The sequence below is a fragment of the Aethina tumida genome, chromosome 2, assembly GCF_024364675.1.
Source record: "Aethina tumida isolate Nest 87 chromosome 2, icAetTumi1.1, whole genome shotgun sequence".
Taxonomy (NCBI): domain Eukaryota; kingdom Metazoa; phylum Arthropoda; class Insecta; order Coleoptera; family Nitidulidae; genus Aethina; species Aethina tumida.
Window position 1 is genome coordinate 27,659,976 of NC_065436.1, and position 23,168 is coordinate 27,683,143.

Here is a 23,168-nt window from a genome sequence, read left to right on the forward strand (position 1 = left end):
TCTTGTTTTTTATAACATTTTCCATTTAAGTACCAGTAAGTAGGAATCACACGTTTCAATTTAATGGTGCCACATGAAGACAAAAGTCTTTAGATCCTTAATTATTTTGTCTTTTAATGTGATGCAAAGACCAATTTAAATTAAAATATTTTTGAATCATTTATATTGTGATTAAAAGAAGATTATTTTGGCCAAAACGTTTCTGGATGTTAATGACAAAATGCTGAGTCTGGTCCAAAATTGCAAAATCAAAAACAATTAACATTTCAAAACAAATTATAGACCAGAATTTAATATATTTTTACATTTTTATATGTCTCCAGATTTTTAATTCATCTTACTTTTAATGTTACTAAAATACCTTATCATTTATTTCTTGTTGCTAATGGGAGAAGATAAAATGCTGAGAATTGCAAAATCAAGAACCAATAACACGCCAAAAAAGCTGTAGACCAGAATTTAATATATTTTTACATTTCTTATATTTTCATAGTCTTCATTCCTCTTATTTTAATGTTATTAAAGGAATATCTTACCATTTATTTTTGGTCAAAAAGATTCTTGTTGTGAATGGAAGAAGGTGAAATGCTGGGTCTGGCCCAAAATTACAAAATTAAAAACCAGTAACAGACTAAAACAAGTTATAGAGCAGAAATTAATATATGTTTACATTTTTTAAATCTTTAGACTCTTAATTCCTTTTATTTTTAACTTTATTAAAAGAATATCTTACCATTTATTTTTCACCAGAAGGATTCTTGTTGTTAATGGAAGAAGATAAAATGCTGTCGGTCTCAAAATTGCAAAATCAAAAGCCAATAAAACGCCAAAACAAATTGTAGATTAAAATTTAAAATATTTTTTATATCCTCAGATACTTAACTCCTCTTGCAGTTTAATGTGTTTAAGAATATTAGAAGATAAAATACAAGGGTGTGACCCAAAATTGCTAAAATAAGAACCAATATTACCAAAACAAGTTGAAGGGTAGAATTTAATATATTTTTTACATTTCTTAATTCCTCTCACTTTTAATAAAATGCCTTGTTCCTTATTTTCGTGTAACGAAGATTCTGAATGTTAACAGAAGAAGATAAGTTACCGTATCTGGCCCAGCATTGCCAAACCGAAGACCGATAGAACACCGAAACTAGTTGCAGAATCCAATGGTGTAACATCGTGTCGGTCGTGCCCCTCCTCGGTCGCGAAAGAACACGCCGTGGCGTCGTCGGAGCGGTTAGTGCAATCTAAATGTCCAACGGTGGAAGTAGTGACCCGGCCGAGCAACCTGACCCGCGTTGGTCATCCGGGTCGATTGGCGCGTCAAAGTGATGTAACAGCCCCCGTCAAATGTCCGAGAGATTCGATCGGCCGCCAGATCGGTGCGTGTGTGTGTTGTATGCGCGTATGCCGTTGTTGTTCTCGAAAACCAGTCACGTCGTTCACGGTCTCCGACTTCTAGTTCCTCGTTCGCCAATATGGAAGTGATCTATAAAATGTACTTTATTGGCTGAGAGGCCCCGTACCGAGAAATCCGACTCGATAGTGCCACATTCAACTTGGAATTCAGTTCTTATCAGTGCCCATAAAATTTACGAGGAACTATATTGTGTTTTCCGTTTTTTCTTTTTGCGTTGGCTTTTACTCGTGTTACTATTTTGTTCAAGCGTGGATAACGTCCTAGGTAATACGATTTGCGATGGAACAGAATCTTACTCCAACCACAGCTAAACATATTTTATGGGAAATTATTTGCACTCACTTTAGAGATACGACTCGAAATTATGGGAGAAACTTGATGGAAAATCTTTATTCAATTTGGAATAACTGGAGTTTCAGAAAGTATTTTCAGGGCAACACACATGCATGAATCTTTAAGTCCAAATGTACTGAACAAAGTTCTTGTCTTCATCCATCATTAAACTCTCCGTTGATATAACCATTAACATTAATATTATAGGTATTAATTATGGTTTTTAAAACTAAGTTGTAAAGAAGCACATTGATAATTTATTAATTAAGCTAATGGTCAATATATTTTTTGTTTGCCTTTCAAAAAATATTTATTTAATTTTATTTTCTTTTTAAAATTAACGACCTGCTACCGTAGAAATAAGGAATCGTAAAGTACTCTTGATAAGTTATATAAAAAATCAACTAATTATTTCATCAATAAAATTATTAGAAAATTAGAACAAATTATCTAATTTTGAAAGTATTAATTTTTAATAGACACACTATTGAAATAATTTGAGCATTTAATTAAGAAACTTATAGTTTTTATAAAATTAAAAAAAGAAAAATCAATAATACAGGAAAATATTTTTTTTGTTAAAAATTTAGTTTTATAATTTCCTTACGAAACAATAAAAACATAATTAAATTACTAAATATTTCCAACATTTCAAATATTGAATAACTCTTCAAAAACTTATTGGCAACTCTAGTACTATTGATTTTTAACTAAAAAGTAGTGTAAATAATTTTTAATCATGGTTTTAACCATTTCCTTGCTAATTAAGTAAAAAAAAATAAAGATAATTATTTCTAACATTTCAAATATTGAATAATTGTTTTGAAAACCTATTGGCAACTCCAGTACTATTGATTTTAACTAAAAAGTAGTGGAAATAATGTTGAATTATGGTTTCAATCATTTTCTTGCTAATTAAGTAAAAAACATTAAAAACAATTATTTCGAAGATTTAAAATAATTAAGAACTGTTTCGAAAACCTATTGGGTACTATTGATTTTTAACTAAAGAGTAGTGGGAGAACACGTTTATTCATGTTTTCAACCATTTTCTTGCTAATTAAACAAAAGTCAATAAAGATAATCATCTTCACAATTAAAATTATTCTTAGCTAAAACATAAATAACAATAATTAAGTAAAATTCATCTGATTATTGCAAAAAATGATCGATGTAATTTGACCTTACCAGGCACTGTAATCTGAGAAAATAATACATAAACCTTCACATTTAAAAGATTGCAAACTAATAACATCTAAACACACTTAATGATCTATAAAAATATGCATATTGCTAAAACAAACCAAATTGCTTTTATCTAAAACCATCTAGTAGGAACTAGATCTGGTGGATTTTTTATTAACAAGATTTTACCATAATTGTTTTGGATAAAAATACGTATGACCCAATGTTAATGGAAAAATAAATCATGATTGTAACTTAATTCTGAATTAAAACCAGTAGCAATAAAAACCTGGTCGCGTCAGGAAGTAAGAAACGTACATCAAACGTAATAAGCTAAACAGAAATTATGAAGCAGTTTTACTTAGAAATTAACTCGTTATATAAGCAATTAGTATTCTATATTTTTTTATACAATAATTTGTCAACGTAATTTCGTAAAAAAAAAATAACAACAAAACGAAAGCGATTGCGTTCGACGCGTGTTTCCGATTGCAAAACGCCTTGGTGCATATGTGTGATTTAATATTTGGTTAAGGCATCTCAATGCATGTAGGTGGTGAACGTTAAAAATGTCGGAGGTCAACGGTCACGTTGTTACCTAACGCAAACAATCGAGGTTAGAGATCAGCAATATGTACCATAACCGCATCCACATGGATGGAGCAATAAATTTTTATGGTTGTTTTATACGAATATTGCAAATTATAAAGTCTTCAAGTTTTTTTATGAAGTTAGTGGACGTGGACGAATAAAGATAAAACATCTTCAAGAGGTGAAAGAAATATTTATATAATGTACGAACCATCATGTAAAACTGGCATTAATGTTTTTTTCTGCACCAAAGCTTCTAAAACCATACCATAGAGATTTCACAGAACATCTTTGACTTACTTACGATCAATGAAATACCTTCTAAATTGAAAGAGTGGACGTTCCAAGAACAAAAAGGCCTTCCGGTGATTTGATTCGAAAATTGCAAATTACCAAGTCTTCAATTTTTTTCATGAAGTCTCTTTGCAAGAGGTGAACAAAATATTTATATAATGTAAGAGACTCCATGTAAAATTGCCATTGATGATTCAGAGCTTCCAGCAAAAAAAATTGAAAACTGAATGCCACCAAGTGTTCTTTTGTGAACTGAGCATGAAGATGAAACGTCTTCAAGAAGTGAAAGAAATAAGTACATATATAACGTAAGAGCCACCATGTAAAACTGCCATTAATGTTTTTACCTCCATCAGAGCTTCCAACAACACGAAGATTTTACAGGACATGTCCGCCTTACGTACGTACAATGTGTTACGTACCTAAATTGAAAAAGTGGACATTCCAAGAACAAAAAGGCAGTGGTATAGAGACCATAATTATAGTACACGGTAGTATTTATTCAAGTGGCAGATTATAATAAGCATGTAAAGGTGTTTTTATGACGGGCTAATGCGACGCCAACAAATGGACGTGGAATTATTTTCACGCAATACAGGGAAATTATTTTCTTGTTAACGTACTTCACTTTAGTTAAACGACCAGAACCGTTAGTGTTGTGCACAGAATCATCCATGCCGCTCTGATAACATAAAAGAATGGAGATTTATGCATGTTTGCTGTGAGAAAAAACTGTAATAGGAATGTCGGTAATTTGTGACAAGTTTATAAAAGGTCAGTTTCGATGACCAAATAACATATAAATTTTAATTGGTATAATTATGTGTTTTAAGCATTCCACGATTATTTCTATATCCGCGTTTTAATTTTAGTTTCGATTAATTTGTCACGAACCAAGTTTCACTGCCTTAATTAATGCCAGCATCGCCAAATCGATTGCCAAGGGAATGATAGAAACAATAGAATACAGCATTCAGAAGAAAAGTACTCCGCACAGTAGTAGAATGTCCATTTGTACCGAGTTCCCATAAGTACGTTTCAGGAAGTTCCAGCGAAGAAACGCATAAAAATCTCGCGATAAGAATCTATGTAACGTATCAATTTAGATGTCTCTAAGATTATGTAGAACAAGCATCAAGAGAACGGTACTATTTTTTACGCGCGGCCATTAATCGTGCACGAGGCTATAAATCTTTCTATAAATAAAGCTTGTTGTACCTAGGCACTACACATGTCTGTGGGGCGCGGGTATTTAATGAAACCGGGTGATTTATAAACGAGATTTAATCGAATTGGAAAATGACCAATATGTGTCGAAAGTTTGATTCGCTGCCTGGAAATTTAGCCATCAAAAATACCATCAACCATTCATTCAAGGATGTACTCATGTCGTAACATTCCGTCACAAGTCTAAGGATTTGAAAATGTCTTGTTATAGAAACATTTTATAATCTTAAATTATACAATACAACTTTTCTTCTTCAGATAATAATTGATTTTAAAGTTGATGATTCCAATGTTGTTCCTACTGGGATAATGTCATATCAATCAGTTGGAAGAGAGATGATTTATTGTGAAATTTTCTTAAGATAACTGACCTAGAGATGGATGATTTGATCTAAAATCTGCTGAGTAAATCTCGTTAATAATAGCTCACTTCTATGTCAATCTTTGTTTAGGTTGATTAACATATATTTTAATTACATGTTCAGCTTTAAATATAATAAAGAATTGAGATACTTTAAACCCACCCCTAAAAAATGGAATATTTTTGAAAAATGTCTTCATTTCTAACAAAATGACCGCAGATAATATACCAGATGATGAAGATCGTTTAGATTGTGGAAGGCTAGATTTTTTATACATTTATATTTTTAGTACTTTGTTGTTTCATTTTTTAGAAGAAAAAAAGAAGAAGAAGAAGAAATTTATTTTACAAGTCAAAGAAAAAAGCATTTTCATCTGTTGAGAGTAAAAAGGAACATAAATATTGAATTCAGATAATAATTGAACTTACAGATGATGATAGGGAAGGGAAATGAGTTATTGTGAAATTGTGAAAGACAACTGACCTAAAGATGGTTGAATTAATCTAAAATCTGCTGTGTAAATCTCATAAACAATAATTCACATCAATGTCAATACTTATTTAGATTGATAAACATCTATTTTAAATAACTTTTATGCTGTTCATTTCTAACATGATCACCGGTAATTCCGGTCTTTCAGTTAATCTATAATATTTATCTTGTAAAGGTGATGAAGGTTAGATTTTTTTTCTAAACATTTATATTTTTAGAAATATCACTTTTTTGAGTACTCGATCTTGTTGTTAATGTTTTTGCCCATACTTTCATTTTTCTTCTTTGAATAATAATTGATCTTAAGGATGATGATCTAAATCATCATATATTTTTGTTGCTCCATATTAATTATTTGGAAGAGAAATGATTTATTGTGAAATTTCCTTAATAAAATTGACCTAGAGATGGCAGATAAAGTCTACTATTTAAATCTCATAAATAATAACTAAATATAATAACTAAACTAAATAATAACATTGATGAATATTTAGTTTAATTGTATTTTGAAGTTTATATTTTTAACCATAATACAGAGACACTTCCTCAACATATTGAAACTGGTAATTTACCGGTCTTCCAATCAATCGACTTAGCTGGAAAAGATGATGAAGGTGATTCAGATCGTGGAAGGCTAGATTTTTTGAACCGGTAACGTGAGCCCAAATTATCCGTTGCATGTCGAGTTGTCCGTAACTATTTAATAATTGGTTTCGAATCCATTTGCAAAAAAAAATGTAATCGATCCTTATTTAGGTTACATGGCCAAGTATTACGTTCACCGGTGCGTTTCCGTAAATTTATTTAAATCCCAAAGAAAACGGACGAGAATACAGTTATGCTTCTTGCCATTGATGATTAGTGAATAATTGCTAATGGATGGTATAAATGATGATTCGTCGATTAGTCAAGTGGACCTAATTATCTTCTATTTATAAAGACATTTATTACATTGGATGTCATTTGTGCTGATGGTATGTTAAATAGAACTTGACGTAACGCAATTTTCCTTGTCTAATTTGAGGTGGTCCAAAAAATGAACGTAATTAATGCAGGTCAAGAATGCTGCCCTTTAGTAATATTAATATTAATACTAATCTGTTTTATGACCATAATTATACCAATTAGAAAGGATGCAAACTATTGTAACATATCCGCCTAACTGTTAAAAATTAATTTAATTAATTTTTAAATCAAAACTTAATTATATTTGATTGTCCGGAGAATGTATCACAAATTTAACCCACCGATATTAACACAGTTTCGCACCTGCTCAATTTGGGTGCCTTATTAATTCGTGTTGATTTTCTATTTTACGAGCTGCGTTTTGCAAATTGCATTCGTTAAAAACGTTTGTTTTGCATTTATTATATTGTAAATGTTGCGAAACTAACGAACGAAACAAATACAAGACTCCAATCTGAGCTGATTAACCGGATTGGGAGCAACAATATTTATATTGACTTATGTAACCCGTTGTAGGTGTCGAAACCCGTTGATTAAACGAGATTGGTTCCAATTACGTCGAACTATGACCCACTGAACGTTCTCGTTTCACCCTTTTATGTAACTCTGGTGGATGTTGTGGTCCACGAAATGTGACATTTGACGTTGCACAACGAGGAACAGAAGCATCTTCACATGAATATGCATGTTTTGTCGTATAAAAGTTCAAATTCTTATATAATTTTTTTCTTTCAGGTCTCGCTTTGGATTTACGTTTCACCGCTGATTGGTAAGTAAATTTAATGGGTTGGAAACATGCTTTTGTTTGGAATTGCAAAATTGAACATTATCATAAAATAAGCGACATTTAAAACGATTACGAAATTATCTTAAAACGGCGCGTGTTTTACATTCGGTTATCTGTACTGAATTAATTAGCGGAATCTTGAATCGGGTCAAGACTCATAACTTTTTAAAGGCACCTAAACTGGTGCTAAGTGATTTTAACGCTCGATAATCACGAATTTGCGTTTCGTGCAGTATGTTTACTCATTAGGACTGAAATATTGAAATAGTAATTTATTTGCATATGTGAATAATTTCTAAAAATGGATAATGATTAACAGGCCAGTAACGAATTACACAAGTGGTGACTTGTTTGCTTGTAAACTATATTTTTGCACTGTTGGATGTTTTCTGTAATTACATCTTGTGATTAAGAGATGTAATTAAACTCAATTGTATTCACCAGGTATATTTTATCATTCAATGGAGAAATATGTACAGTTGCGTACCTTGAAAACACAATAAAACAGAATATATTATCGAACAGTAGTAGATAATGAAATTTTTTTATGAAACATTTATTGACAATTGAATAATTGATAGATATTTTATTATAAGTGTTTCGACCTTTTATTATGAAGCGGAATTTGCATTCAGAAACAATTCACAATTAAGGCTGAACAATTGTTTACAGTTGCTTTCTTTGGAATTTTAAATAATGCTGTTTTACGATGAAACAGTATGAAATCTGCATAATCTTATAATGTAGAGAGCAGAATAATCACCGGAATCCTATTACTGAAACAAATAGAGTTTTAATTTGTGTTTTTGATTGCGCTCATCTAAATTCCAGACTTCATGCCGACGTGGGAAAAATATCGAAATAATGAATCCAGTAGTGCATGCTGTTATTTTATTTAATTTGCGTGCCTTACAACACAAATGAATCGTGTAGAAATTCAATTTTCTTTGATACATTGTTCTTTGATACATTATATTAATTCTAGTGTTATTGATAATTTTTCCTATAGTTAGAATTAGGTTAGGATGAACAGAAACATTAAAGTAAACCCATTATTAAGCTTTAATGTGATTTAAATAGTATTTTATTTTGTCAATGTTTGAATAAACACTTCATTGTTCTTATTATTCATTAATTATCGTCCTTGTTGAAAGGTGCATTCATCAACCAGCTCTTCAATCGTCGAATTTTTATATAAAGTTAATTGTAGAGACAAAAAAAAAAGAAAGAAATAAACATTGAAAAGTAGGATCAAGTACCAAACATTATTCTTCTAACAACATTTTGTATGTTGCTTCTATTCTTGTTGAAGGTGCATTCATCAACTTGTTGTCCAAACGTCGAATTTTTACATAAAATTATTTATGGAAGGTTTTTATTCTTCTTAAAATAATTGGTAATGAAGATGATGTTCTTAATTGTATGTTGCTTTTACTAGAAAAGTACCAAAACCAAATATAAAGGCTTAATAAAATCATAATAGAAAAAATATTGTTAATAAATAAGTTTATTTATATATTCATTATTTTAAAATAAATTTTTCACTTTTACCTCGCTTTTTTCTTAAAATATATTTGCTGAAAGGTGCATTCACCAACTATTATATTTCTCCAATCACCGAATTATAGAATCAAGTGCCAACAAAACAGTTTTTTTATTAATAATTTACTTTCGTAGGTTACTTGCATTGGACTAATGTCAAAAGCAAACATAATATTGATAATAAAAAAATTAATTAGTTTTTTGGTTTTGCATAAGTTTACATCATGTTAGATCAATTTTATAATTTTAAGACACTTTTTTTCTTACAATATGTAATAGTTACTGCTGAAAGGTGCATTCTCCACTTAGCCAATCGTCGAATTTTTTGCATAAAATCTTTCACTTCTAATAACAGTCCTTGTGTCTGAACGCGTTCATAAAGTATAACATAAAGACTTGGGCGTACTAACCGTATATGTATTACCATAAGAGAAAGTGAATTGCATTCTGGTATCTAGTACCTAGATGTGGGTACAGAATCCCGACTGCAGGATCGATGGCTCGGTCAATCTGCTCTTCCACCGTGCAAACGCGAGATTGCAAAAGGATGCGTTGGGTAATTCATTAAAAAATAATTAATTATAGGTTACCAACCGACTTTTTCTTTCACTACGAAACGTCTAATTTCTGGTTAAATAACGTAAAATTAATTAGAACAAATTGCCGGGCATTTAAACGATTTCCTCCTACTAGCAATGGCTGCTTGTCGGATAATTAAAGGTGCAACATAATTAACAGGCATTTAACTAATTGTGCTTTATTAGCCGCCAATAAATCTCGATAAGCTACAAATTCAGTTACAAGAACGTGTGACACAATGGTGATTTTAACGGCACCGGTTTTGCTTTGCTGATTTAAATAAATATGTGTATTATTGAAACAGTTACATTGACATATAAATTAATTACATTGTTTTTATGACATAATGTTAATTATTAATTATAGAAAGTATCAATAATTAACTTACAACTTGTGAAATATCGATTGATTGGAACTAATTTATTATTAATAAAATTAATTATAATTTGATTAAAATTTCATAATTCACCAGGAATCACATTAATTAATTATATTCTTATCAAGTTAATTTTGTAACATGTGATCTTGCGTTAATCTATATGATTTACTTTATTTAAAATTTGAAATAAAAAAAATATATAAATTTCTAATATTTTTTTATTGGAAATTAGTTTTCTTTTTCTTATCAAGTAAATTTTATAACATTTGATCTCCTGTTAAATGATCTTATTTCTTTTTTGTCTAAAACTTGAAATAAAATATTAGCAAATAAAAAACATAAATGTTCAATATTTTAAGTAAATTTTATAAAATGTGATCTTCCGTTAAACTATCAGATTTACTTTTTATTTAAAATTTGAAATAAAAGATAATAAAATAAACAACATAAATTTTCAATTCTTTTGAATAGAAATCAGTTTTTTTCTTGTTAATTAAATTTTATAACATGTGACCTTCTGTTGAACTATCGGATTCACTTTTTATCAAATAAAATATTATAAAATAAAAAATATAAATTTTCAATATTTTTGACTAATTTTTTTCTTTTTCTTATTTAGTAAATTTTACAAAGTAACAAACAAACAAAGTAATCTATTAAACTGTCAGGTTTATTTTTTATCTAAAATTTGAAATAAAATACAATAAATCAGTTTTTTCTTGTTGTCTAAAACTTGAAATAAAATATAATAAAGCGAAACAAATAAATTTCCAATATTGTTTATTGAAAATTAGTTTTTAATTTATCTTGTTAAGTAAATTTTCAGCATTTAATATTTAACATTATAAATGTATAATCAAACGTTTAATCATTGTGTTGTTATTTAAAAAGGTTAAAGGTACACTAAACAATACACGCCTGTCTTACATGTATGCCAATATGTTTCTTTTATAATTCAATTTATTAATATGTTAGTACACTATAATTTTGGCACCCCACAGTTTGTTTTTGCTAAATTATGTAACTATTACATAAGAACAATAGGAAGTTTTGTTTATATAATATATCATTGCCTAATTATATTTACAACGATTTCTTGTAACTATTTAGGTAACAGTACAAGATAATCCAACATTAAATATTGCAAAATGTAACTTTATTTTCGTTATTAAACATTACAGGTGCAACAATAACACGTCCAACTTTAATATTCATATTTGTTCACTTCCTATTTAATTTTTCGTTTTAACCACACAACTATTAGTATTGGTAATAATAGTATATTACAATTTTAACAACAGCAATTATGTTTAATGAAACCACCTGTGTTTAAGTGGATTCCTTTTGGTCAGTAATTAATATATAATTGGAACACATTCTAATGATGTTTTAATATTAATTTGGGCGGATATTAAATTCAATTCAAAGCCTGAAAACTTTACAGTTTTTATGCTGCTTGATAATTATCAGGTGTGCAAACATTTTCGACTTAAGTTATTAATTTTGTCAGGAAATATTTTACATAAACAACATCCTGGTTAATATTAATATAATACACTTTTGTTTTCGTTTAATTGGCCGATTTTCACCTAATTACATATTTTCTATTTCGTTCGGCCAAAATCTAAATTTCACCTAAAACTAAAACAAAAGGACATTACCATAATTCAATTTAATAATAAGCGTTGTTACTTTCGTTAGCAAAAATTCCTAGTAACCCATTATGCAGCATCGTCATGAGAAAAAAAAGCCGTTTCTAAAGGTCTAGGTCGCATTCTCATATCATCCATCCACCTCTGGTAATTAATTAATCGCATTTTATTTTCACTTGACGAAAAAATCGCGTGTCTACGACTGACTAGGCGTATTGAATGCGCCCTGGGAACGTAGAACAAAAGGAAAAGTACGTTTGTTTCTGTACGAGTGCTCATCAAAGATCGGTGCGATGCGATAACATTGTTGCGGCGTCCGCGTTTGTTTTTGTTGCTTTACGGTGTCTTATTGTGGGCGCGAAATATCGAATATGACTGCGTAAAACACCGATTTCCTGACAATAAAAACGTTGTTGCATTGTTCGGGCACTTCCACCAAATCCGTGTCAGGACGCTGCAATCCAGCACGCTCGCTGATTTGCGGAGATTAATGGAGGATTAGGAGTCGGTTGGGAAATATTTTACTGTTTATGGGTAAAAATTTCATCAAAATGTTCATATTTTAAACTTTTTGCTTATTTATTCATATATATTTTAAATGTTTAGCATAATATTTTCAATTAGAATACATCGTGTGGACCATTTAAGATGGAAACTGCCCTTCATGATTTTACTACTTAATGCTTTCTGTGACATTTTAAATAAATAATTTTGTCTTCAATTTATTATCTTTCAAAATTGCCATATACCAAATTTTATAAAAAAATATTGAATACTAACAAAGTGAAAGAATTAAAAATTAAATTTTTCTAAATTTTCCACTAAATAAAATTAAAATGTGAAGAATATGTGAGAATGTCACTTTTATCGACTCAACATATTTGTTTTCAGTTTAGTGACTAGTCATTTGTGGACAGAGTGTAATAAGACAAAATTGAGATTGGATGCCCTTTTGACATCAAAAAGAAAAATTCATTGACAAAATTGATATTTAATTCTGTCACAGGATAACTTTTTTTCAGAATTTTTTCAAAACTATTCATTATATTTTTAACCATTAATCACTGAAATCGAATAAATAATCTGAGTGTGTTGTCTTATTTTTTTATACAGTATTTCAATAAATTAACGCACAAACTATAATTTTGGAAATAAATTTTTTTATTTAAGTAAATAATTGTTTGTATTAACTTTGAAACACCCTCGTAAATAACCTTTAAAAGGTTTGTCAACGTTTATATGTTTAGTTCTTCTGTTATTTGAAATATAACAATTTTGATATATTAGGACAACAGGTTAAACTATTTATTATTCCAATTTTTTTTTAATTTTCACTAATTGTCAATATACAACAACAATCTAGAAATTTGTGATCGTAGAACAGTCGAAAGGTTTGGTTGGTTTTTTTGCTTTTAACTTTGATACAACGATTTGTGACTACAAGAAGTTAGAAAACGTAGAAGGGGGAAGATAATTTGCAACTCCTTGATACTGCTCGAGGTCCGACCTTAACCATGGATCATCGCAGAGCCCGGCTAAATTTTGTTAGAGATCACTTCAATTGGGTAGAAGTGGATTGAGAACGAGTTCTGATTACATATGAATCTAGATTTTGCCTGAACACAAGCGATAGAGGCATTCATGCGTTTCGACTCCCAAATGAAAGATATGCTCAATGTAAATACCAGCATATTTGGTGGAGGCTCAATTATGGTGTATAGAGGCATTTCTTTAACAGCACGTACCGACTTGGTGGTGATAAATAATAGGAAATAATGCTGAGAATTAGATTTTGGACATTCTAATCCAAATTTTTTACCAGGATAATGTACGACCCATTTTGTTCGAAATTATCTTGCTGACGTTGGGATTAATGCTATGGCCTGGCCAGCTCTCAGTCCAGACCTTAACTCAATAAAACATATCTGATATATTCTTGGGAGATGTTTAAAAGACCATCCTAACCTTCTGAACAAAAATATACAAAAAGTGTATGCGTTTATTTTCCCCGTTTTCAGAAAATATAAATATTAATTTTTATTGGTGTGATGCGTTAACTGCTTGGAAGCGTGTAGTATTTAACTTATCTTAACTTTAACTATTTCTTCCTATTATGAATTTGATTACACTCCAACTTCTTCAACTTCAGTGTCTTGATAATTCGAATTTCTTGAATAACATATATCAATTCAGTAATAGTTTATTCGATTACGATTACTTATAATTATTTTCTTTACAGTGAACTAATTAAATTAAATAAAGATTATTTTCTAAACGATACTAATTATGTTATGCTCTGTCAATTGCAAATTTACAGTTTGATGTCGATGTCGCATTCGGCCACTCAGGGATTAAATTCTGCATAATAACCGTTCTAGCCCAACATCCTGTCTGATTTTTGCACGGAACCGATAAATTTAATTTATGCAAGGCTGACCCGTCCCGAACAAAGGCAACAATGAAAAAAAATAACAGAGCGCATAACATCGATAATCATTCAGAGAGAAGACGCACACAATTCAGCACACTGATTTCGTCCATAATTAATCGTCGGATTCCGCGGATTCCGCCGGACAACTAGATAGATCTGGGGCTAATGATTCCGTTTGGTTTTATGAGACACTAATGAAAGGAATAAAGTATGCTCCCATAAATATGTAACAGTTTGTGCCCGGTTAGTCTTAAGCGTCTTTCGATGTTACGCGGGGTGAAAAAGTGAATGCAATCCGGTGATGTTGTTTTAATCCGTCGAGCGGTCCAATAACATTCGTCTTCGTTGTTGTTTTTCCTGATTGCGGCTCTTAGTTTACTAATTTCCCATTTGCAGTCAACATTACTTATTATTCTTCACGTCATCTTGATTCGATTTTATTAATTAACTTATGGCATACACAAATTTAATTTCGAAATAACATTGAACAACTTTCTTTAAAGTAACTTTTATTCAATAAAATGGTCATAATTATGTTATATAAATAAATTAATACTAGTAAAAAAAATTCTGGATGCTTGGAGCTGAAGGAAAGATTTCCTCTTCAGAACTTAACCATTTATTTATTAAAATATTGGACCATGACAAAAATAAATTATAATAACAATAATATTTTGAAGCTTCCTAGCTTTGTCAAGAAGGAGCATAATGATTGTCTATTGTCTAAAGAGGCTTGTCTTTTAGTAAGTTTTTCATCACCATCAGTAGGTAATAGGCAGATGATCTTGGTACTTAGTTAATACATACAATTTCTCCAGTCGTATTTGTTGGGTTAAGATTTTTTTTAAGTGTTGTTGAACCATTTACAAACCGTTGAGAATTATCTCAACCAATTAATTCATCAACCCATCTGACAATATGATCAATAAAAGCCTCATTTGCGTTGCGTGCAAGGAGAGAACTGCCAATTTATGTGGAATTCATTTGTCCAACTTTTTGATGAAATTCATTGCATGAAGTCTCTTTCTAATGGTTAATTCATTGCATATTAATTACTGGCCTATTTCCAAACAGGTTGCATGAGAATTTGGCACGAGATATTGGTTAATTTCTTCGATGGTGCAGGCTTCAGGACGACCTTGACGTTCTTCATTTTTAATGCATTCCTTGCCACTTTTAATCAATCGTACCACTTCAGCATCTTCTCCCAATGTACTGTGAATGCAACGAGTCTATATTGTTATTAAAAAAATGTTAAATGCAATGTGGGATTGCTTCTAAATCGAGATATTTATGCTAAAGCAGCCTTCTTCGTTCACCAAGGTTTATAAAGCTTTTAATTGCACCTCCTCTCTTGTAATTAACCTGTATTTCTAAAAAAATGTATAATAACACAATCGATTCGCATTGTTATTGTTTTCATCAGATAACGCTCAGCCAGCTCCTTGGATAACTGGGTCAGACAAGGATTTCATATGCGAAATGGCAAATTTATATTTATGCCCAAAATCTCGCCTTGAGTTTATTACTGCGTGTGTCGCAAAACAGGCCGAAACAAGTTTTGTCATTCGACGAGAGTAACGTCCACGCATTTCGGCTTCGGTGCATTTTAAGTGTCTTACTCACCTCCATGGTGTCATTAACATCTGTAAAAATCCGCGATTCATTCCGTTAACGATGAAATAATAGTGTCAAGAGACACTAGACTCTCGGTATGCCGTACGCGTAAGGTTATATCAAATATAAAACAATACGTGAACGGCGTTTTACGCATAGCAATCCCGATCCGAGTCCGATTATCGGGGAAACGAATCTCGAAAATTACGTGCCAGACATTGTGAGGAGATCATCTGCGGGTGCATGGACAACAAAATTTTGAACTGCATATGGAAATGCGTACGTGACTTTGCTGCGCTTATCTTCCACACGTTACATATTTATTTGATTAAGTAATTATTTAAATTTCAATTTGTTTTTGTTCGTGAGAGTAAATTGAACTTATGAGAGGTAATTAAAAACTTCGTTGACATGTAATGGCCGGCGACAAGTAGCGGTTTCTAAAAGGAATTAATGGCATTTAACAATTTTCCAAAACAAAAATCGGGCCTATTACGAATTGGTTACGCTTCAAAACAATCAATCAGCCACTAAACTGTGAATCGCGATTTTTTGAAGTGCGCACTTTAAACGACATGAAACCCAGCGATGTAATTAGAAAATTAAATGCAATAAAAAGGCTATTATTTATTCAATTTTACGACAAAGTCGATAATAAGTAGCGTCCTTGAGTCAACGTACCGTACAAACGTAAAATCATCTTCGGTCCGTGCAGAAGAATGTTGTTGTTAAAAGCCCATCTGTCGATGGCAGATGATGTTTATTAAAAAAGTTGCCTAAATATTTTGGTACATAAAATGATGAAATGTACAAAGACATTTTGAACTGTTTCTTCCGCTTGTGCAACTGCGGTGTGGGCTTAAGGTGTATGTGAACGAGAATCGAACAATTGACACAGTTACAAATCATTACGTTATTGGTAAATTTATCGCTATGTCTTCGATTGCTTTTAAAATGATACAGTATTAACCCAGTTTTGTTTAATATAAATATAAACAAACAGACATAGAAAAAGGTAAACAACTGGTCGTATGTTGAATATAAATGTTGAATAAATGTAGAGAATCAACAATAATGCTTGCTTACGATACATAATCCATTACCGGAACTACAGCTAATTAAATTGTAAATATCATTGACTTTATATATGTACAATTCTCTGACACAATATAAATAATCATATCATAAGTAATCATATTTCTGGAGATAATTATGATTAATAATTAAAATACGTTTGTACAATTATAATTTATACACCATAATTATAATATCCGTGCCCATGTAAAGCAATTTTTTTTAACTTTATATATATTAGAAGTACATACTTTCTAATTGTAAAATTTTGGCAAATATTTTGAACCTCCTCTTCACTTTTTTATTTATAATTCGAAAAGTCAATAAAAAACACTGTACGCATGGCGTAAGTACTGTTTTTTTAAACTTTTTTATGGTCAAAAAAGAGAAAAAATATAGAAATTTTTATTAATTATATAATTTTTATATGTTATAAGTTATATGTATATTATTTAATACTTCATAATAGTAAATAAAAATAATGTTTTTCACAAAAATTTCTCTAATCAATTTTTTTTCGCCATTAAAAATGTTAAAATTTTTTACTACAAAAATAAGAGATTTTTGTTGCTCATCTTTTGGTTATTATTTGATAATTCATTAAAATTCAGTTATAGATAAAATAGTTTCAGGTGTGTTTACATCTTGAATGAACCACAATGTATATTAGCAGTAAAAAATACAATATATTATTTTTCCCATTTAAATGACAAAATTAATTTATTTTGGTAATGGTTGATTATACAAAATACATTAAAAAATAATTACATAAGTTTATGATATGTAAATTAAATAGATAAAAAATTACTAAAAATAAATATTACGAATGTTTTATAATTTTTACTGACACTTTATTTATATCTTAAATTAAAGCTTATGAAGGAATATTTTTTATTAATTGTTTTTATAGTATTTAATTATATTATATTTCCAATTTTTGGAGGATTTTTGGTGGATTTTGATTACTCTTATCTCTCCAGGTACTAAATTTAAGTAATCATTTTCGAAAAAAAATTTATTAATTTTAAGGTTGGTCTCTCTGTTGGTTGGTATGAAAGAAGATAAAAAATAAATATTTTGATAATATTTATCCAAAAGTATTTACCACTAAATTCGATAAGTCGAATTTTTAGAAAGATTTTTGATGAATTCTGTTTACTCTTCTCTGTTCAGATATTAAATTTAAGTGATCATTTGGGAAAAACAAAATTGTTTCGAAAAATTCTTTATAAATTTTTAGATTAGTCCCTCTGTTGACTGGTATGAAAGAAGATATTTTTAATTCGAAAGAATATTTTACCACTAAATTCGATATGTCAAATTTTCGTAAAGATTTTCTTCTCTTTTCAAGTGCAACATTTAAGTGACCATTTGGGAAAACTAAAATTCTTTTGAAAAAATCTTTATCAATTTTAATCAGTGATTATGTTATTAATATTACGAATGTTTAATAATTTTTACTATTTACATCTTAAACGAATGTAATTGAATATTATGACTAATAATATTTAGGAATATTTATTAATTATTTTTTATAATATTATTAGCACTAAATTCGATAAGCCGAATTTTTGAAGATATTTATGATGAATTTTGATCACTCACACAATGTTAGTTCGCTGATAAAACAAAGAAAATTATTATCGTCAAACCTAAGTTTATCAACTTCTGTTCAATTATTTGAAGTTATGGAGTTTTCCTTTTTTAAACAAGATTAATATCAACGGGAAAGGTTAATAAAACAATAAAATATCCTAATATATTGATCAGTAAACTATAAACATGTTTTAAAACGATCCTACGACGACGACCATAACGGTTAAAAAATTGAATCATTAAACCATTCATGGTTGATTTTGCGATATTTTAATAGATGACGATACGCCCCAAAAATTTACGACGGAAAGTTGGTTACAGAACTTGACATTTCTCTATTACCCGTGCATAATCACCGATTATTCGATGCAAAAAATTAAAATTACCATTGATAACCTGAGGTCGTCGTCCCCGCAGGATTTCTAACAAGAACAAAACACCAAAACATTCTCCGACGATGAAATTTTAAGTCTGCACGCTTAAATGAGTACTAGCGTAATTAATCTTGTTGTTGTGTCGCGTAAACAATTAGCGAGCTGATTTATTTTTATTCGGCCATGATTTATTTGGTGAACGGAGCACGTTCTCCTCGTAATTATTGTCCGCAATCATGATAATCGAATTAAGCAAAATATATCTGTCTTAATAATTAATCTATCTGGTACTTTCACGACTATTACCCGTACCTGCGATTCCAACCGGCAAGTTATTAAAGATTTATATACCCATATTTTTTTTTATTGTACGAACCGAGAAATGTTTATTCCCCCAGATCAGTATCGGCGGGTTTTTATGATTCGGCGATAATTTAAATCGGTTATATGTTTTGCGTACAGCTTTTATTGGTTCGCTGTTTGCTTTTATTATTGAGATGATATCTCGCAGAAAGACTTTTTCAATGCCTTAATACGCCAATAAGCTATAAAATTACGATTCTAATTACCTATGGGCACTATTAGCTGTAATGCGGCGCAGAAAAACCTTTAAGGCGCCGGGAGTTTTAATTAAATTTATAATTTAATAAGCCAATTACTCCATAAAATTGCTCGTACCAATGGCTGATGCGCCATTAACTAATAACGTTTTCCAGCTTGCACCCAAGCAATGTGAAACGAAAACGAGACAATCGGACAAAAAGTAGACACATCTCGATCATCTGACCAGGGATTTTAATTAAAGGTTGTATACAGGTTTCCGTTTGTGATTGTGTAATTTTTTATGCGTTTTCCGCAAAGCAGTCTGGTGTAACTGTTTCTGGAGGAAGCTGAAATTATGGCAGGTTAATAGACTGTTATTTCCAGTATGTTACATACCGCAATTGGAATGAATAACTATGGTAAAATGTATAAATAATTATTTTCTTCCATAATCGAATTTATGGCTTTACAAAGAGTGGGTTAGATCAAGGCTTTCAATCTTTCAGTTTGATGTGAAACAATTGTAAATTTTAGATTACAGTCATTGAGATTTTCTCACGTTTTATTGTTTGTACAGGTCTCAATATACAGTGGTGACCACAAGAATAGCGCATATTACTAGATAATGTTAATTAGGAAATACATATTTTTAAAAACATATAATCAAAAAAAGTTATATTTTATTTAAAATAAATACACCATATTCTTTTTGAAAATAATTTCTACTTAAATTCAAACTTAAACAAAATAAATGCAAAACAAACCTGATTTCATTTAACCAAATAGACGTTATGCGGCACAGTTAACAACCACTAGAAATTTAGAGGTACCTCAACCATTAACAGGTCTGTTACCCGCATGTCTCACAGGCCCAGAACACAACAATCTAAGTCTCCAAAGCAGGGACCTTAATCATAGCCTGCGAAGCAGGGACCATTAAACATAGCCTGCAAAGTAGGAACTTTAAACATAACCTGCAAAGTAGGGACCCCAAACATAGCCTGAGAGCAGGGACCTTAAACATAGCCTGTCAAGCTGGGACCTTAATTATATATAGCCTAACCAGGAACTTTTACACATAGCCTGTCACACAGGGACCTCAAACATAGCCTACTAAGCAGGGACTTTTACACATAGCCTGACACGCAGGGACCTTTGCACATAGTCTGACACGCAGGGACCTTATCAATCTTATTAACTAAATCTGTTCATACCTTATAGAATTTCCGAAGGATTTGTTTACAAAAAAATAGTTTAAAAAGATGTGAGCTGTTCACATCGGTCTATCGGTGTAGATGATGACGTAAGCTAACATAATCAATTTTTAACAACTTTGGACAATGCTCCACATAACTGATAAATTGTCATTTGCAAATTATTTAAATATCATTAGGACATTTTTCAAAAATGTATAATTTGTTTTAAATTATCTTATCTAAGTTATAACGATATTTCTGATATATTTTGAGATAACTAAAAGTTTTGTATGAAACATGAAGGACGAAACTAATAATTTATTTTATTTATGTTTTTAAAAACCAAATTTTATATTCATTAAAGCTAGAAAAAGGCAATATAATTTATAGTTTTTATAGTTTATAGAGATTTTTTGCGCTACTTTAAAGATAATTACCATTTAAATTGAAAAAAATATATAGTTAAAGAAACTAGACTTATTTTTAAAATACTCTTATTCAGAACCAAATAATATTGATTGACACCATAATCAATAAAAAAATTCAATTAATCCACAATTTTACGTCGTGTGCTTTGCTTTTGAAGAATCGGAGACATCGAAATGGAAGAACAACAGCTCGATTTATCCACTCAGAAGACCGCGTCCGACGACCATAGATCAAATCCTACATTAACCGGAGAATGGATGAATGCCATCGAGTGCGAGACGTGCGTTGGAGTCAGCACTCCTTCGTACCACATTTACATACCGACTTGCCCTAGTGACATTACATAACTGTACTTTTTGGCGTGATCTGCGCATGCATTCGGAAAGCCGTCATTTTCATCGTCGCCGTCTAATGCCACGCAAAAATGTCACCGTCAATTAATCATGCTGCTCCATTCCGTCGTTACGCGGTCGAAAATTCAATTCCTTTAAACGGGCATTGTGTGTCATGCGTTTAATTGACGGAAGTGGTTCAAGTATTTTTTTATAACAACAATGTGCTGTAACTTAATAACCGGTATGTAAGACAATACGCAGTGAAAAATGCATGGAAATTATGAACCGTTCGCATGTCCGGCCGAACACTTAAATGTTATATTCCGCATATTTCGTAATAAAAGTCACAAGAAACAAGTAAAATTGTACGCACGGTGAATGCCACTCGTGATACGTAACAACACAGGACTCGGCTCCTGCAAAAACTGCATTTAACAACATTCCAGTCAAGGGTACACGCATTTATAAAACCGTGCTTGCGTTAATCTTTTTGTTTTTTCGTTTCGTTTTTTTTTTTTTAATCCCGACGTGGTTAATTTAGATGACATGATAAAATTGATGCTGCACAATTCTTTGAAGAGGAAACAAGAATTGTTTTGCGTATACACGAAGAGGCCAGTCCGGATTAATTGGGTATAAACAAGATGCAATTTTCTGCTTGGGAAAAAAATTAGTTTTTACTGGTAAATTAATGAAGGTACGCTAAATTGTTAACATTATGGGCGACCGAGTTATTTTAATGTAGATGTCGTAATTGGAAGAAATGTTTTCATAATTCTGATATGAAAGCTTCAAGGTGATAACGATGGTGTGTTGTGTGCACGGCACAATTACTTTGGGAAAAAAATGTATCGTGCAATAAAAAGCGATTGCCCTTGCGAATTGATTTACCATCGGTGAAGTTAGATAACCTCGGCGGTGGTTGCTAAAGATGGCATGAGTAGGAGTGCCAATTGCTAAGTATTTAGACCGTTATTTTAATCCTTGCTCTTTATAAAGCAATGGCGATCGCCCAGGTGTGCTCAATGTGCATATCTCACCTCAATAGAGGTATTAAATGGGACATCGAGTGGAACGCCGAAGGGGCCCAACAAATTGTTATTTAGACCTCGGCATTGACTTCTTCTTGTACAAAAACAACGAGTTCTTATGACATAACAACAATTAATGGTGTCCTTGCAGCTACAAAAATTATGGTGCTTTTATGATTTATGATAGGAAAGGTATTCGAAAAATGTAGGTTGGTATTGTTGCAGTTATAGTGGTGACCAGCAAGCTTAATATTAAACAATTTCATAAAAGGATTTGTATTAAAATTTGTCCAGCGAGTATATGAAACATATTTTAATATTCTGAGATTTTTGCATCTTAAAAACGACGGAGATATTTCCTTAAGTGCACATATTAGTCTGATTTAGTTATCCATAGAAGGCATAACACATTCAAGTATATTTACATTTTGTGGCACTATTTAAGGATACACTTAATAGTAAGAATTTATTCTTATTACCATTTATATTATTTAGTTCTAGAGGAAAGATAGAAACATTGCACTCCAGATAAAAGGGGAATAATATTTAATATTTTGTCGAGTATAACAATGAGTTCTGAAATAAATGCACTTTTTGGGGTATTTTAAAAATAAAACTAGTTTGTATGAGTGTCATCATACATTCATTCGTGAAAGAAAAGTTTAATTTAAAAGATATACATATCAAGATTAGCTACTCAATTATATATTAATAAATTTAATAACTTCTTAAT

General features: G+C 30.7%; 1 protein-coding gene across 2 annotated transcripts in view; it reads left to right on the forward strand.

Annotated features, from left to right (window-relative positions):
• Positions 1-23,168, forward strand: part of LOC109601331 (uncharacterized) — a 113,605-nt gene that overhangs the window by 45,980 nt on the left and 44,457 nt on the right. The window contains exons 1-2 of one of the 2 annotated variants that reach the window (XM_020017565.2): positions 1,288-1,684; positions 7,606-7,639. The gene's annotated coding sequence lies outside the window, so the exon portion shown is untranslated. Of the gene's footprint in view, positions 1-1,287; positions 1,685-7,605; positions 7,640-23,168 lie in introns of those variants that run through there. The other variant, XM_049962896.1, reaches the window with a different exon arrangement.